Genomic DNA, 15,842 nt, shown 5'->3' with positions numbered 1-15,842 from the left:
AGCAGCGACATGTCTATCCTTTGTTTTTAAACTGGTGCTGCTTAATTTTGTGCAGTGCTTGGTGTTTCTGCATGCAGCAACATCTGTCCCAACATAATACCATTTTAGGGAAAACTGTGAATGCAAAAGGCAAAAACTGTGTATCCACATGCTTCTGACTTAACTATATAGAAATTGAATGCCTACATAAACACAAATTTATACACGTAGCGAGACTTACATATTTATGCATCATAAATATTTAGATGTATGTCTGTGTGTATATACATGTATACATAAACATGTATAAAAATAAATGCAAGAACCGGAGTAAGTGGAGAGACAGAGCTATGCAACACCCTAGAATCCATGCTTCAAATACATAAAGACATAAATACATGGCATTAACAAAGATTAATATTGGAAGGGATTAGGAAGAAAAAGAAACAGTGGATTATCATGAAAGTTTTGAGATTAACAATTATGATTAAATAGCTAAAAATTGGAATACTTCCCCAGCAATTATGGGATAGTATTCAGCCTCACTCTCTTCTCTGTGTCAAAGACTAAGTTATGACATTCATGTACAAATGTTGCCATCAGTCGCCATCAGTCGATGGGATTTCATTTTTGCAGGATACTCCAATAGTTCTATACACTGACTTGCACTTCATGCTTCCCTACTTCCTCCTGCCTTTGTAGCACCACAGGGAATTCTCCTTCCTGACAAAAGGAGACACCAATCCAGTCATTGCACCAGCAGAAAGAAAATCGCGTAGAATTCCAGCCGTTTCACAAGCCAGTTACAGACAAGAGTATCCTCCCAGCTGGCCCACGAGGTTTTGCCCAGAGCAGACAAGAATTATGAATATATAAATTAAATTATAAAAATAAATTATAATTTATAAAGATTAGCTGTGCAGGGGCTGAGCAGGGAACACATCATCTGCCCGATGCCAGCGACATCCCACACCAAGGGCAGTCCCCTGCCCCAGGACTGGCCCCAGACCTTGGGCCATTTTCGTCTGCAGTATTAAAATAAACTCTGTCAGTGTCACTGTGGCTGTGTCACACCTAAGCAGAGATATGACCAGATTATATCCTTGGTATCTACGTGATCTTTCAGACATCACTTTGTTCTGGGAGCTACCAACGCACCTGGAACACAGCCTGGGCAACTCCCCTGACTCCAGAAAAATTCCAAGTATACATCTCTCACACAGCTAATACATTTCCTCCATAGTTAATAATGCTGAAAATTTGCTTAGCTAATTTAAACTAGTAAAGGCAGTGAAACAACCTACAGCAGGTCTCCAGATGAGATTCCTCCTGCCACTCTAACTATAGTCTATAGCTCACCTGAGACACAAGCTGGCCACGTCCTTTAACACTATGCTGTTTGTCTGCACTGCACAGGAGGCTGGAGCAGAAATCTAATTCCAGCCCTTTCAATGGGCACAAGGGCTCAAACCATCATAGATTTTCTTTCCCTCCCAATATCTTCTGGAGAAATAATTATCTGAGCAGTTTAGAGGATTTTTTAAAATAGCATTTTGAGGCAATCACAGGACATTTTATGTAGGACATAAAGAATTATACAGGTTCAGTTTTCTGCCCATGTATGCCATTAGAATCTGCAGTAAAAGCACTTTAGTTTGGGCATTTTTTTTTGTATAAAACACGAACATTGCAGTATTCAATTTAGCTGTGTTGATGCCAGAAGAGTACGTATTATCTTAAATTAGTAGTATTGGCACAGCTTTAGTACCATCGTTATGTCTCCAAAATGAACTACAGCTATAATAATTTTAGAATAGCATTATGAAATCTGCTTTAGCCTTAGGGGTTGACAGTTGTGTTTTTCTTTCCACAGTTAGAAGAACAAGGAAGGCACCTTTAAAAAAATAAAACAAGAGCTAGGAACCTATTGTGATTCATGCTATAAGAACTGGAATTATTTTTTAAAATCCTAGTTTTGTGAGAACTGGCAGCTCTGATTCTGGACGAAAATTGTCTTCCTTCAATAACTGTATAATTTAAAAACAAACAAACAAACAAAAACCACCCTACTAATTTATTTCCACAGAGTTTGGGGAGTACAAAAATGCCTGAAATTTCTGGCTTGAGCATGCTGTTAGAAGTTTGATTATTTAAGAAGCTGTCTTAAACCATTTTTAGATTTTGGCATACAGCATTGGGCTGAACCATAAATTTTCCTTCCCCTTACTTTTCTTTTGAGCAGCAATTTGTGTCAGCATAAAGCCACAAGGGTCTGTAAAACCCGTAACTTCAAGCACGGCCATGTGTGTTAATTGGCAAAGTCAAAGAAGCGAAACAAAATAATATGCAATAGGGACAGGACACTTCTTGAATTCTAGAAATGACTAGAAATGCATTAAAACATATATGATTCCCATTGGTCTCTACACATCAGTGTGGCAAATCCAGAATTCCAACACTCTCCGTGTTAACAGGCACTTGCTGGATTTTATTTTGTATAAATCTTACTTTTGATTTAACGCTTTCAAAACACTGAGAAAGGGTACATGAAATACAGTTCAGTTTTTCCACTCCACACTTAAAGAAGGTAGATATAAAATCTTATATGAAACAGCTTTAAAAACAAGGCTTCCTACAGAACTGCCTTTCCCTGCTCTTTAGCAGTCACAGCTGAGTGAGCTGCGTTCACCGAGGGGTGTGGGGTTACTTCAAGGGAGAAAGTGGGTCCAAGGGTGAGGCAGGATCTCAAGCAGAGCAAACCTCTGCCATTCAGGAAAGAAAAGCTGTGGTAGGCACACAGTGTGGCAGCTCGCTTGTGTACAATAAGGTACAGCCTTTGGAAGGTATGCACAGCTTACGCACAGGATTCACTCCTGGCATCCTCTCAAGGAAGTTGTTCCCCAGGCTGTGCTCGCTCAGAGCCCTGAGGGATGCCCACAGCAGCTCTCTGCTCTGAGGATCCTTGCCTGGCTGATGCACAGACCTCTGCTGTGCCTACCAACACCTCATTTTCCTAGGAAATTGTAATTGCTGCTTCCTGTGGCACTTTGGATCACCTACAGATAGCCAGCCAGGTAAATGATATTTGTTTCTGGAGGTTCCTGGGCTCTTCATTGGCCAAGATTTACAGTGTCACTCCCCACAGCTGCAGGCCCCTGAGGAAGATCAGGGTCATGAGAAATCTAAGCAGAGAGGAATAGCTGAATTCACTCTTTACAATGGTTCTTAAAAGTTGGCTTTGGCCGTGGCCTGGAATGGGCCGCCAAGAGCAGCTCCACGAAAATCCTTTCTAAAGCTTCCCCCTTTGCAGACAGGTGGCAGCTGCAGTGCAAAGGCCCCTTTTTGGGCTGAGAAATAGACCACATGGGAGCATACATTAAAAAAATGTAAATGTCTGTTTTTTTCTTCTTTTGCTGTCTCTGAAGGAACAGCTGCTTCAGCTGAGCTGCTGTGTTCTAAACTCTCAACATCCTTCTCATAATAGGAGATACATTATTGGGCATTATGAAAGAGTCTCTCCAGGGGAACAGAGACTGCTCTTGGGGTGCCAAAAAACACAGATATTAGTAAAAAGACAGATGATTTGTGAATTTGAAACTGCCTGGTTCTGTCTCTCACTGTGTTAGTAATGAATTCATGGCAGAAGAACTGCAGGTTCTCCCCCCATCCAAGCGAATCACCTTTTCTTGTCTGGCAAGCCAGCATTTACTAATACAACCAGTTCTGATCTGAAACTACACAGATCCTGGAGACACTCTCTGTTTATGTAAGCAGCCATCAGAGTCGTGTGCAATCCCAAAGTTTGCACTGTGGCTTCTGTGCTACCAACTTCAGGCAGTTTCAGACTGTTCCCCCGAGCAGAGGAAAGAAAATACACCTGCATGGTCTGCACAGATTGCTGTCAAGCAGTGCTCCCAGCTCGAATTGTGGACAAGGAGGGTTAGGTCAGAAGGAAAACGTCCAAGAATTGCTTTTCTTTTTGATCAAGTGCACTGAACTCCTCGTTGGCTTAAATCCCAGGGTTTCCTGGGAGGTTGCAAGGCACAGCCATGGCAGGCCTTAGCATCCTCTGAGCCTCTGGCCCCCATGGAGCAACAGCACTGGAACAATACAGTCCTTCAGCCTGGGAGTACAGAGCCACCTCCTACAGATGGCTGCACTGGTCACTGAACAGCAGCATCAGGTAATCATGGAGATCCCACATCAGGAGATTATGAAGTACTCTGCTTCCAGCCTGCCCTTGGCAGTCTTTGTAATGCTCCTCCCATGGGGAGGAAGAAGACCAAGGGAAGAAGTTGTCAGGTGTGAGGAACATTTTAACAGGAATGAACCATGGGGAGAAAAAAAAATTGTGTTCATTTTCACAAAATTAAGTTTATACTGCTTGTAGAACTCCAGTTAGAAAACACAACAGCACCACTTTGTCAAGTCTATATTATAAGCAGAAAACAGCAGTCAAAATAATAAAAAGTGCTACAAAACAAAATTGTCTGACTTCAGGAAAAGAGTCTGGCAGGGATGCATTCTGCCACTCCCTCAAGTGTGCTGACACTACAGCAAAATCCTAATGTACGTTGATTTTTGTCATTAGATTATGGTGTATGAATCTGAGGAAACAACTGAGTGGTCTCGCCTACAGCACGATGATGATGATGAAGATGATGGTATTAATATAATTCTTACTTGAGAAAGTTGAGGTCCTGGTCACAGAAATGTCTAAGTTGGTGTGGTTTCTGGGACACACATGTAATGTGACCCTTTTAGGTTTTCCTTCTTTGGAACTGGGAAGGTTCAACAACGGACACTGGTAGCAAAGTGCCTTGGAAGGAATTTCAATAACCCCTTTTCCCAGCACATAAAGATACCTGGGGAAAATAATAATAATAATGAAAGTTACGAGACTGCAAAAGGCAAGTGGGATAATTACAGTGCTTGTTCCAGACCTTCTGGGGCTGTCTTGACTCCCTAAAGAAACAACAGGTACAGACAGGCATGGCAGAGGTGAATTGTTTTAATAGGGTGGTTAATGAGGCCAAGGGTCCAAGGAAATACATGAAGAGTGCTCAGTGAAAAAGAATAATCCCTTTAAACCTTAGGTGAAATGTGAAACAATGTATAACATTTGGTCAGTGGAGGTCAGCTGGTCTGATTCCATCTCCTTCCAACCTCTGATGCATCCCCAGCCTCCTCCCGGGTGAGGTGGATGAGGAGCAGGAAAGCCCTCCAGATGCTGGGGTTCACATTCCTCCTGCAAACTGCACATTGATGGAAGGGTTGACTTTGACCAAGTTAAATCAAGCTACATTGAGCATGGGTATGAAGTTCACTTAAAACCTTTTCAGGCTGGTAAATCTCTCTAGATATTATTCCTGGCTGATGTGGGAACCTGCAGGGACAGTTCTGGAACATAAAGCCATATTAATTCTTTGAACATAATCAGTGTGGATTATGTACCTTTGAAAACTGAACAAAGTTCTTGCCTGACCAAGAAAAATGTTTTACTTATTCTTACAATCATTCAGATCGTTATGGCCTTTCTGATCCCTAAGTACTATTTAGAGAATATATGGGAAAAAAAATAAAAAACAAACCAAACCAAAACATTTGGATCTGGGTATTAATAACATAGAGCCAGATACAATAAAAATGCAGTGTTACAGAAACATGGCTGTGATGACACTTGCTTCTCATTATATTTTTGAGAAACAAAATTTATTACTGCATCATTTCCAACTATAAAATAACAGTGTTCTCTTAGGATCCTGATCTAGCCAGACCATATTACCAATACCATGAAAAAAGCTATGTTAAGATCAAAATTATAACACGTATTACACTTGATATTTTGCATGCAGTGATGAAAAGTTTTGATTCACATTTTTAGACAAATTTTCTTCTCCTCAAGTGATTTTTCTTACTCCTTTTGAAGGACATACCAGCATGGAAGCAAGTTGGCCTGAGTCAGCACAGATAGTAGCTGTATCATTCTTCACACTTTAAAGTCTAACTCAAGTATTTTTTCAATTACAGAAAAAGAGTTCACAAATGCTTTTTCAACATATTGCATTTCAGCTTTAAAAACAAGCCTTCACATATATGCCCTTCTGAAAGCACAGAAAGGAGATTTCAGTTCAAAATGAAAAACCCCATCATTCCTGTTTAATAAAAAACACTCGTTAAAGCAAAGATGAGCCTTGGTGGAAATGTAAGTTTAAAATTATTTGGACTAAATGCATGTGTAATAAAAAACCTCCCAACTGAGAGGATTTTTACAACATATTCCTGTCATTTCTTGTTTTCTAGAGTACAGAAGCACTTGTACAACTTTACGTAGAGCAAATCTCCTGGCAAACTACTGTGTTCAATCATTCTGAAAGCTAATGGAGCAACACAGCTCAGAGCAGAGAGAAGCACACGCTTCCAGCCACTAACCTAATAAACAAACACTTTTCATTTTATTGCCATTTTTGCTAATTAGAAATATTTCCGTTTCTAAGATGATGAAAGCAAATGTGGTTATAAAAAGCTATAATTGCTATTAAGAGAAACTGGGTTAATTTCTGAAGGGGATTTCTAACAACTTCAGTTCAAATGCAATGTTATTATAATAACACACAGTGATTTACTTAAATGTATATACTGGCATAAATATATCTCCTAATGTTTTTTCCAGGATTTGATCCATGATAGTCACTAAAATTGTTTATTCAACTCACTCCATTTATTAGGATGCTTGAATTTCAGTGCTAGCTCCTCTTCTCTACCCTCAGTGCTTATGCTCAATATTAACTCTTTTTCCTTTCTGTCTTTCTTTTCTTGTCCCCATTCAATCAAATTAAAGCAGCACAATCTAACACAAAGTTATTGATCATTCTTCACCCAAAAGCAAGACCCACTCCCTTCTTGCGGTATTGGTGGTGAAGGATTCTTCTCAGATACAGGGGATATTCTAGAAGTCTTCCATTCTTTCCATCCTAAAAGTGGAAAAAAGGACCATGTGCCCCTGAAGCAGCAGGAAGCTCCTTCCCAGCTGCTAAGATGGACAGAGATCGCAGGAGGGAACCCCACTGGCTCCAGCAGCTGGGAAATATCCATTTGGGTGTGTGGGTTGGCTTGTGTGACTATTTGTGGAATCTGTCTATGTGCAGCTTATAAATCCTGCGCTGATATTTTGAAGCTGTTGCTGTAAAAAAAATCTTGAAAACTGGAATGCCAAAGGTGGCTGGAATCCAGAGCTTCAGTGGGCTGACTTGACCTCTGAAAACGCCTGTGCATTATCCCTGTGGGCAGCCTATGGACATGCTGCAGACCCAGCTCCTGCCTGGGACGTGGTGCCTCAGGTTCAATGAATGCTCTGTGTCCTCTCTTGCTGCCAAAATCCTACCAGGTGCTCTTCAGACCAGGGCCAAGGTCTGCATGTTGACAGGACAGTGTCTTAAGTAGATGAGGTAAAAAATGCTGGTGCCCAGAGGAGATAGCTGAATACAGAGTGATTTTTTTTTTACTATAATCTTGGCATATAACTATCCCTTGGAAGGTGGGTACACACACACTAAGGTATATGCCTTGGGGAAGGGCCGAGGTCATGTATTTCTCATTCCTGAAAGGATGATATGAAGCAGAGCTGTATAAGAATGGCTTTACTATGGGGTGAGTCTCCCCAAACACGCATTTTGACCTTGAGTCTTTTGAAGGACTCTGTTTTCATCCAAATCTCTTTTATTTCCTCCAATCTCCTCATTAAGTCTCTTCTAGCTTTGTTAGGTCTAGCACTTTGTTGATAAGAGGATGACAACCCGTGTAATCCTACCTCTTCTCTGGTCACTTTACATTGTTGAAGGCAGAACCTGTTGATTTATTCAAATCTACCTATCTGTGTAGTTTTCTTTGTCAGGGTCTATCTCTCTCCTGCCTTTCAAACCTCAGTTATCTGTTTATCACTCTGTCTCAGGTCCCAGGCATTTAGTCTCTGTTGGGCAGAAACTATTTTTGACTCTAGAAAGTGCTGAATACTCTAAAGGCACTTTACAAAGTGAATATTTGATCCTTTGGGGATTGCATTGTTATGAAAATATTATCATTTTTTCAAAAGAGGAGATTGGGTATATGAAATCTCCCCAGCTACTTACAGATTACTTACAGGAATCTGTATTCACCTGTCTGAATAGCACTACATTTAAGCTGATTAATATAGACATGGAAGAGAGATCTATCTGTGCCTATTTTGCTTTTTCACCTAAACAGCTGAACTTTTTAACCATCTCTTTATAACACACAGGTTGTACAGTTTTATCAGTGAACTGTATTTCTTTCTGAAAGAACAGTTTTGGCTTCATTCCCATTGTGACAAACCACCAACAATACCTTTAATAAAATACTGCGAGGGTTTTTTTCTCAGTGCCTCTTAACGTAAAGAGTACATTCAAGAAATGATATTAGCTTCATCTTTGTTCAGATCATCTTGAATAAAAACATTGTAATCAATCCTTTTGTGAGTTTCAATCCACAGTTTTCAAAGAAAGGGACTGGTTTACATTTAAATATTTCAGATTTATAGACATACTGAAAACACATTGCAGAGATTTATTGCTGGTTTTTTTTTTCTTGCTGCTCTTATAAAGATGGGTCTGTATTGCCGACACCACAAAGATGTAAACACTCTGGATAAGAAATAAAGAGAAACTCCCACCAAGAATGAGATCCAAGCCACAAGACCTATAAAATGGCTGTGGGTGTTGCAACATTAAAGGCATTCTTGTTTGTAGACTGCTAAACTTGTTTTAGCAAGGGCTTGAAATGGACTTCTAAAGGCTCCCTGTATGACGTGTGCAGTACACGGTGCTGTGTTCCTACTCCTCGTGAAGAGTATAGCAGTTTCTTTCAAAAGGATGTGTACAAACAAATTCTACACGGCAGCTCACTTGCTTTTTGCTTTTTCTGTTAACATTTTCTTCTCTTTATTCTTTCTTAAAGTTTCCTTCCTTATCTTTGCTTTTCCTGTCTTTTCCATGTTGCAGAACATCCTAGAGGCTTTCTGTGCTCATTCTGTCTTTAGTACCAGGCTTCAATCCGTGCCTGGCAAAGTGACTGGGAGCACGCTCTAACCCTGAGTACACCTGGGTGTCCAGGCCATGTGTCACAGACATTAGTCCAGGAAAAAGCTTCCTCATCATTTCAGAAAAGGTCTGTACTTCACCCTGAAAACACATATCCATGGGAATACACTTCCCCACAGGTTATGTATTACTTTCATTTTATGAATATTGAAAAGATTAGTGAACACGCAGATGCTTGAGGCAATGTGTGTACAGATGAAAAGAGGCTGAGGAAGAAAGGGGAAAAAAGAGGGGACAGAAAGGGGAAGAAATAAGTCTTAATTAATGAAAGTTGATTAATGAACAGATCGTTATTGTTTCAGGGATGACTCTCAGAGAAACAGTTCCAAAGAGAAGCAGCAGTGAATTTTTTCTCCAGTATCACTGCTACAACCCAGCTGCAGCCAACAGAGTGGCCTCACAAAAGTCAGGCTTAAAAGACTTTTGACCAATCTCTCCAGCACCCCGAACACCAACACTCATCTCCTTTGGCCACAGCTCTGCTTCACGTGTCCTCTCATCTAGCATTGTATTGATACTTTTCAAATCACCAGTCAGTCACTTTCTGGTTTTTTAAGAGACACATTTAATTCCTCTGCCAGAACACTGCTGTCTCCTTGGCTTCCTTAGGAGCAGCTCTTCCCTTCAGCCCAGTGCTGCAGATCTCACACCCTGTGCTGTGCTGAGGCGCTGCTCCTCCCATGTTATGTGGCCCTGGTACGAGGAGTTGATCCTCTGAATTGCTCCTGCACTTAAACTGGAAGATTTGGATCTTGAGCAACTGGAGTGTCCTTGAATGTGCCAGAAGAACAAAGAAGAAGGTTATGTTCAAAAGCTTTAATAAAGATTCATCTGGTTGTGAGGGTGGAGGGAAAAGCCTTTACCTCTGCATTTTTATTTTGACCAGGGAGGTGAACCAGCATTTCAAGTAGATGTCATCACCTGCCTCAGTTTCCTTTCAAGACCAGGATGATACTTTTGAGAGCACTGCTTGATGGAGTTGCCTACAACTGGCACTAGAATTGGTGCAGTTCAGGCACTTTTTCTTCTGGGAGTGAACAGTTTTTCTTGCAGAGGACTCTAATGCTCTATGTTCTGTACTGTGCCTATTCTTGTAACTTAACAAGCTCATCGGAAGATTTATGTAAGCAAATGGCATCTGCTACATGTCAAGGAAAAACATGGGCCAACACTTTGATTTAAAGATGATGCCTTGTGCTGTGTAATGCTAAATAATGTCATGTGTCTGACATAGCCCTCAAAGCATGTGAGACACACCCTATATGATGTTTTAAATCAATTTATCCTTATGGACAAAAAATTGTTTCTTTGTTTGTGAAGGTATGATGATGATGATGATGATGATGATGATGATGATGATGATGTTTCCTGGGTCAGCCTTTTCTTTAAGTGAAGTGAATGCTCACTGTCCTGCTCTTGAAGAGAAGGTACACCCAACTGCAGATTCTTCCTGCCTGGCAGTACTATGCCAAGATCTCAAAAGTCAGGATAAGGAAAAGAAAGGAACAACTTCATGATTTTCATTTTGCTTGGTTTTCAGGGAGGATGAAGGAGCACAAGGAAACCTTGGAGAAGATGGGGTGGCTGTTGAGTGCCAGATTCAGTCTGGTTTTGATGGCTCCTTAGAACACCCCTCCTTAGCTGTTTGCTTACCCCTTCAAAGTGCTGCTGTAATGCAGTGCAACACAGGTACCGTTGTTCCTCTTATCTGTGGGATAAAACTGTTTGAAAACTTCAAATAGAGCACTGATTTGGAAAAAAAACCCCAAAGTTAAAGCTCTCAGTCCCAGTGCACTTTGGGTAAAGAGACACAGGCACTTCCTCTGCCTGGGTTTTACAATGTATGTTTGTCATATATTGAATTATTAATGTAATTAATTCCACTGAAGGCTACCACAGGGTTAAAAATTACCCCTTTACTTTGATCTTTAGACATTACTCTTCGTAATCAGGAGTACAAATGCACTTTCAGGAGTACAGAGGAATAAGAGCCTCTGGAACACCCTGCGACCCATGCAGGTGACTATGAACAGCCTTCTTAGCCAAGGCTGGGCTCTGTGCACAGTTTAGAAATGAGCCATTTTTGCAAGAGGAATCACTAGTACTGTGGTGACTTCCTTGTCCCTACTAGGGAAATAATTCAAATACATATTTGACAAATTAAACTTGAATTACAGCTCTTCTACAGGCTGAAGAAGGAACTACAGGCCCAAGAAGAAAACTAAGGTTCCCTTTCTGAGGGTTTGTTTTCAAATCCTCTCTATACCCACAGGCTGTGCAAGTTCCTGATAGTCCTGAAGACCTAACTTTGCATGGAACTGAGGAACTCTGTTTGTATCATGGAGTTTTGTTATATTGGAAAATATTTTAAATACTTCTGTGTTTTGAACACCAAGACACCATTATTCCCCCAACAAAGACAATCAACAAAGAAGCTGGAAAAAAAGTCACTATTTGATGAGTACAGATTTGCCTGGCAGTACTGACTTCCTTGCCCAGAGCTTCCCAGCCATGGCACAGCCAGTGCCCCCTGCATTGACAGGACCCTCTCTGTGCCTTACAGCACCCTGGATTTCAATTTCCAACTCACATTTATACATGCTTTGCATTTTGTTCCTGCTGTTACACAAAGTGATTGATTGGATGATTGCTCCACAATGCCTCACACATCTGGGAGTCCAACATCTGGATATGTTCCTATTTAGGGCATGTTCCCGAGAGACATCTTACATTGTCAGTGGTGAACTGCGTTTTCCTCCTTCTACCCTATGTCTTCAAATAATCCAGAAGCTGCTGACTCCTGGGGGTGGTACCCCAATAACTGCTTTACCTCCAAACTTAGGGTTTAATTTAGTGCTAGTTCCACGAGTCTGAGTCAGCAAAATGAGCACTGAACTGCTTTTATTGAAGGCACAAGTTTCTTAACTACAAGAATCGGGGATCCACCACGGATACTTGTGGCGGCAGAGCAACGCATGGATCAGGCCCGCCCATCTTCAGACCTGCTGCAAGATACGTGGCAACAGCATGTGTAAGAACTGGCTTCTTTGCAGCTTAAAGATCTTACAGCCAAAGTTTAAGAGCTATTTTCCAATGGGACAGCAAAGCACAGCCTAGAAATAAGTGCCTTGCAAAATTAGTGCACCCGATGCTGTAAGGGTGTTTGGTTTGTACAGTGCAGTCCAGCCTCCCAGGTGCCGTGTAATCCTGGGGGAACATGTTCAGCTGCTGAGGGCCACAGGAAAAATTTCAAACAAAAGACTTCAGATAAATAAAGGCTTGCTCTCAAATCAAAACTACCTTCTGTAGTTCTCAGAATCCCTCAGACCATCATTCCACAATTTTCCTGCTTCCTTAAAATACCTGAATTCTGAGAATGTCTTTTCCTTTTTAATAAAAATGTTAATTTGGAGGGAGAAGGCTTCAGTACCCTCTGTGCCATATATGTTTGACCTTTTTAAAATGAGCTTGTTTTCTGACACTGTCCCAGGCCACTTGCACACATCCCTTCTGCTCCCCACGCTCTGCCAGGCAGAATTGATCCTGTCACCCTCCTGCCACTGCCGACGACATTCCTGCCACAAGCAGCCATTATGACTCCCTTTGGTGCCACTCCCCACACAAACAAATCTTGCTCTGAGCAGAATCGAGGTATCTTTTCAGTCCTCCGGTTGCAGGCAGTTTCAGAAAGGGAGATGTGCTGCTCCATGTGGAATGGCAGTGTCTGGAAGCTGAGATGCCAGGGAGTGTTGGCACTCACCAGCTGCAGTGACTGCCTCCTGTGTTGGAAGCTCTTGGCTGGTATTTGGAAATAGATAATTGGTAAAATAAAGACAGAGTCCAATCCAAACAGAGATATGAGAAGGCACAGAGACAACATAATGTGCACAGAGTATCTCACAATTAACAGCAAGGAGAGAGATTTCAATACAGCTGCAGAAAGGTACGAGCAGCTCTTGTTGACATCAGAATGCTCATTATCTGAGAGAACATCAAGAAAATTGAGACCCAAAATACTTGAATTTAGACAGCTGAGGGGACTCAGAAAAGGTGTTGAGCTATGTCTCAGATAAAATATAAGTACAAAACTGTAACAGAGCAAAGGAAGTATAAAGCTAATTCTGCTTAGATAATCATTTATTGGTATGGTGGCAAGGAGCCTGGGAGGGTTCAAATGTGTTGTCTCCCTAATGCACTGCAAGTCATCACAAGCAATCTGGAGGAGCTACGTTTCTTAGTCCTTCCAGGAGCATTATGAAAGCATTATCTATCAGATATTAACTGCTCAGCTGAAGCTCTTCATCTACAGTTTGTCGCCCTGAATGGGAGGATAATCACACAACAGCTTTCGGATAAATACCAATCTTACATCAGGTAAGTATTTTTTCCACAGAAAAAACTGACTGAAGACAAAAAAAAAAAAAAGATGCCATTGTTTTAAAGTAAGCCAGGTAAATTGAATAAGAGGATTTGGATTACATTTCATGTCTCACCAAGCTACAGATATTGAAATTCTGTTCCTTCAATTCCAAATATATGTCTCTCCACATTAAGAGCAAGGATTACTATTTACTAGAGCTGACTGGATCCTGCTAACAAGGGATACAAAAAATTTGGAGTTCATCAACTTCTAAAGTAAACTGAACAGAACATGTACACATTGACAAAAAATTTGAAAAACTACAACTTCTTGTGATGCCTTCTTCTGGCCATTTTCTCTGGTCTTGATTGTATAAACATGACAACCCTCAAGGATTATTGAATCATAAAGGGATCTGATTTTCAAATTATCTCTATTCATCCATTTTTTCTCCTAGACTGATCAAGGAACAAATTAGACCAACAGATTTTCTACCCATTTTCATGCTGTTTTGTTTGTTTGGTTGGTTGGTTGGTTTTTGTTTGTTTGTTTGTTTGTTTGCTTTTTAAATTCCTCATGGAGATAAACAGTTCCGTTGGATGTGGCCTAAATATGCCATACCTCATAACTACCCACATTCACAGGCAGCCACTCAGATACCCACACTCCCTTTGGCACACCCCAGGGGGAAACGAAGGGCCAAAAGTACTGTAAGCCACCATTGTTCCCCCTTGGAACAGGTGGGGCCCCCAAGGGGTTCCCAGAATTGTCATGGGACCGTGAGAGGCTCAGAATTCTGGCTGTTAGACCCCAGGGCCACACCTGCCTCTAACAGCCCTTCCTTCCCTCCTTCCCCATGGAATGGCAGAAGGAATTTGCTGGCAAGGAAGCGTGGTTCCAGGGCTGCTGGGGAAGTGTGGAGTGCAGCCAGCCCTTGGCCATGAGCCTCCTCCAGCACACCTGACAAGATCAGAGCAGGAAGGAGCTGCTGCTGCTTCTAGGGAAGGTTGCTGGTGACACAGAGGGAAGCCTTTCTCTTTAACAAACACTGTGTAATGTTTTCTCACACAGCTTTTCTCATCCCATTCTCCAGGATATTTGAAAACACTCCCTGTTAATGTAGCTTACAAGTTTTGCATGTGTGTTCCTCTTGGTCATTTATGGAAAGTCAAATAAAATCGGTTAAACTGAGAAACGCTAAAACTACTTGAAATACAGATTTTTACTTCTCCAGTTGCACAAACCGACAATAATTAGCGTGTGTGTTGTCACAAATACTCAAGATCTACAGAAGTATGTTTCCCCTTTTATTAAATACCACATTCACGATTAAATCAGTATGTTTTGAATTCTGCATAATCTTAATAATTTTCTGTCATTTCCAATACCATTTTCTGCAACAGTCTTAAGAGAGGTGCAGATGTGAAATACATAACTGTAATATATAACCCTCTTTCCAGGGACCAGCCTCAATATTTTTTGCTCCATTTTTAAATATTTTTCAGACTAAAACCAGTGAAACTTCTTCCTAAACAACACATGACCATCAGCATCTAAACACCGCAAACAACAGCTGCAATAGTTGTATTTTACAGATAATTGCTAAGTGGCGGTTTCCAACAGATTTTTTTCTGCTCTGTTACTTTTACACAGATTTCAGTGTAAGCCCTTCCCAGGACACCCTCATACTTAATCAGAGATGACTTCTCAATGCTTTCTGGGGGGCACTAACATCTACATATGTCACCAAGCCTCCCCAAGGGTACTGCAGCTTCTCAAGGGCCTTCAGCATTCCTTTAACAGAAACGGAGCCAATTCCTGAACTCAGCAGTTGGGGTTTTGGTAGAAACAAAGAACTGGAACAGACCTCCTACATCTTTGAGTCAGCTCCTCTGCTCCTGTAAGCAACACATCCTACAGTTTTGGTCAGAAACTCACCAGCTCACAGTAAGAAGAGCAGTGGTACAGATCTCAGCTGGCCCTGGTTCTGCGAGGAGCGTCTCAAAGCAAACTCCAGTCGTGCCACCACCGAGTCACTGGGATGGACTGCCTGGAAGTGCTGTCAATGTGTTCAAGGAACAACTGGACGTGGCCTTCAGTGCTCTGTGCTGGGTGGCAAGGTGGGTATCGGGCACTTGGCATTAGACTCGATCACCTTGGGGGTCTTTTCCAACCCAAAATAATTCTGTGGTTCTGTGCTCTGCTTAAAAACCCTTCTCCCCACACAACTGCAGCTGCCTTAGAACTCCAGCACTGGGGGAGAATCTGCAGCTTGTACTTCATAAAAACTCCCTAAACAATACTCCCTTCTGGTTTGGTCTGAAAAGAACTCAGCTGGGGCAGCACAGAGATGTGGGACTCGGAAGCACAGAGCACAGTAAAACAGG

Source organism: Hirundo rustica, chromosome 11 (genome assembly GCF_015227805.2).
Source record: "Hirundo rustica isolate bHirRus1 chromosome 11, bHirRus1.pri.v3, whole genome shotgun sequence".
Classification (NCBI taxonomy): domain Eukaryota; kingdom Metazoa; phylum Chordata; class Aves; order Passeriformes; family Hirundinidae; genus Hirundo; species Hirundo rustica.
Note: the sequence above shows the minus strand (reverse complement) of the source record.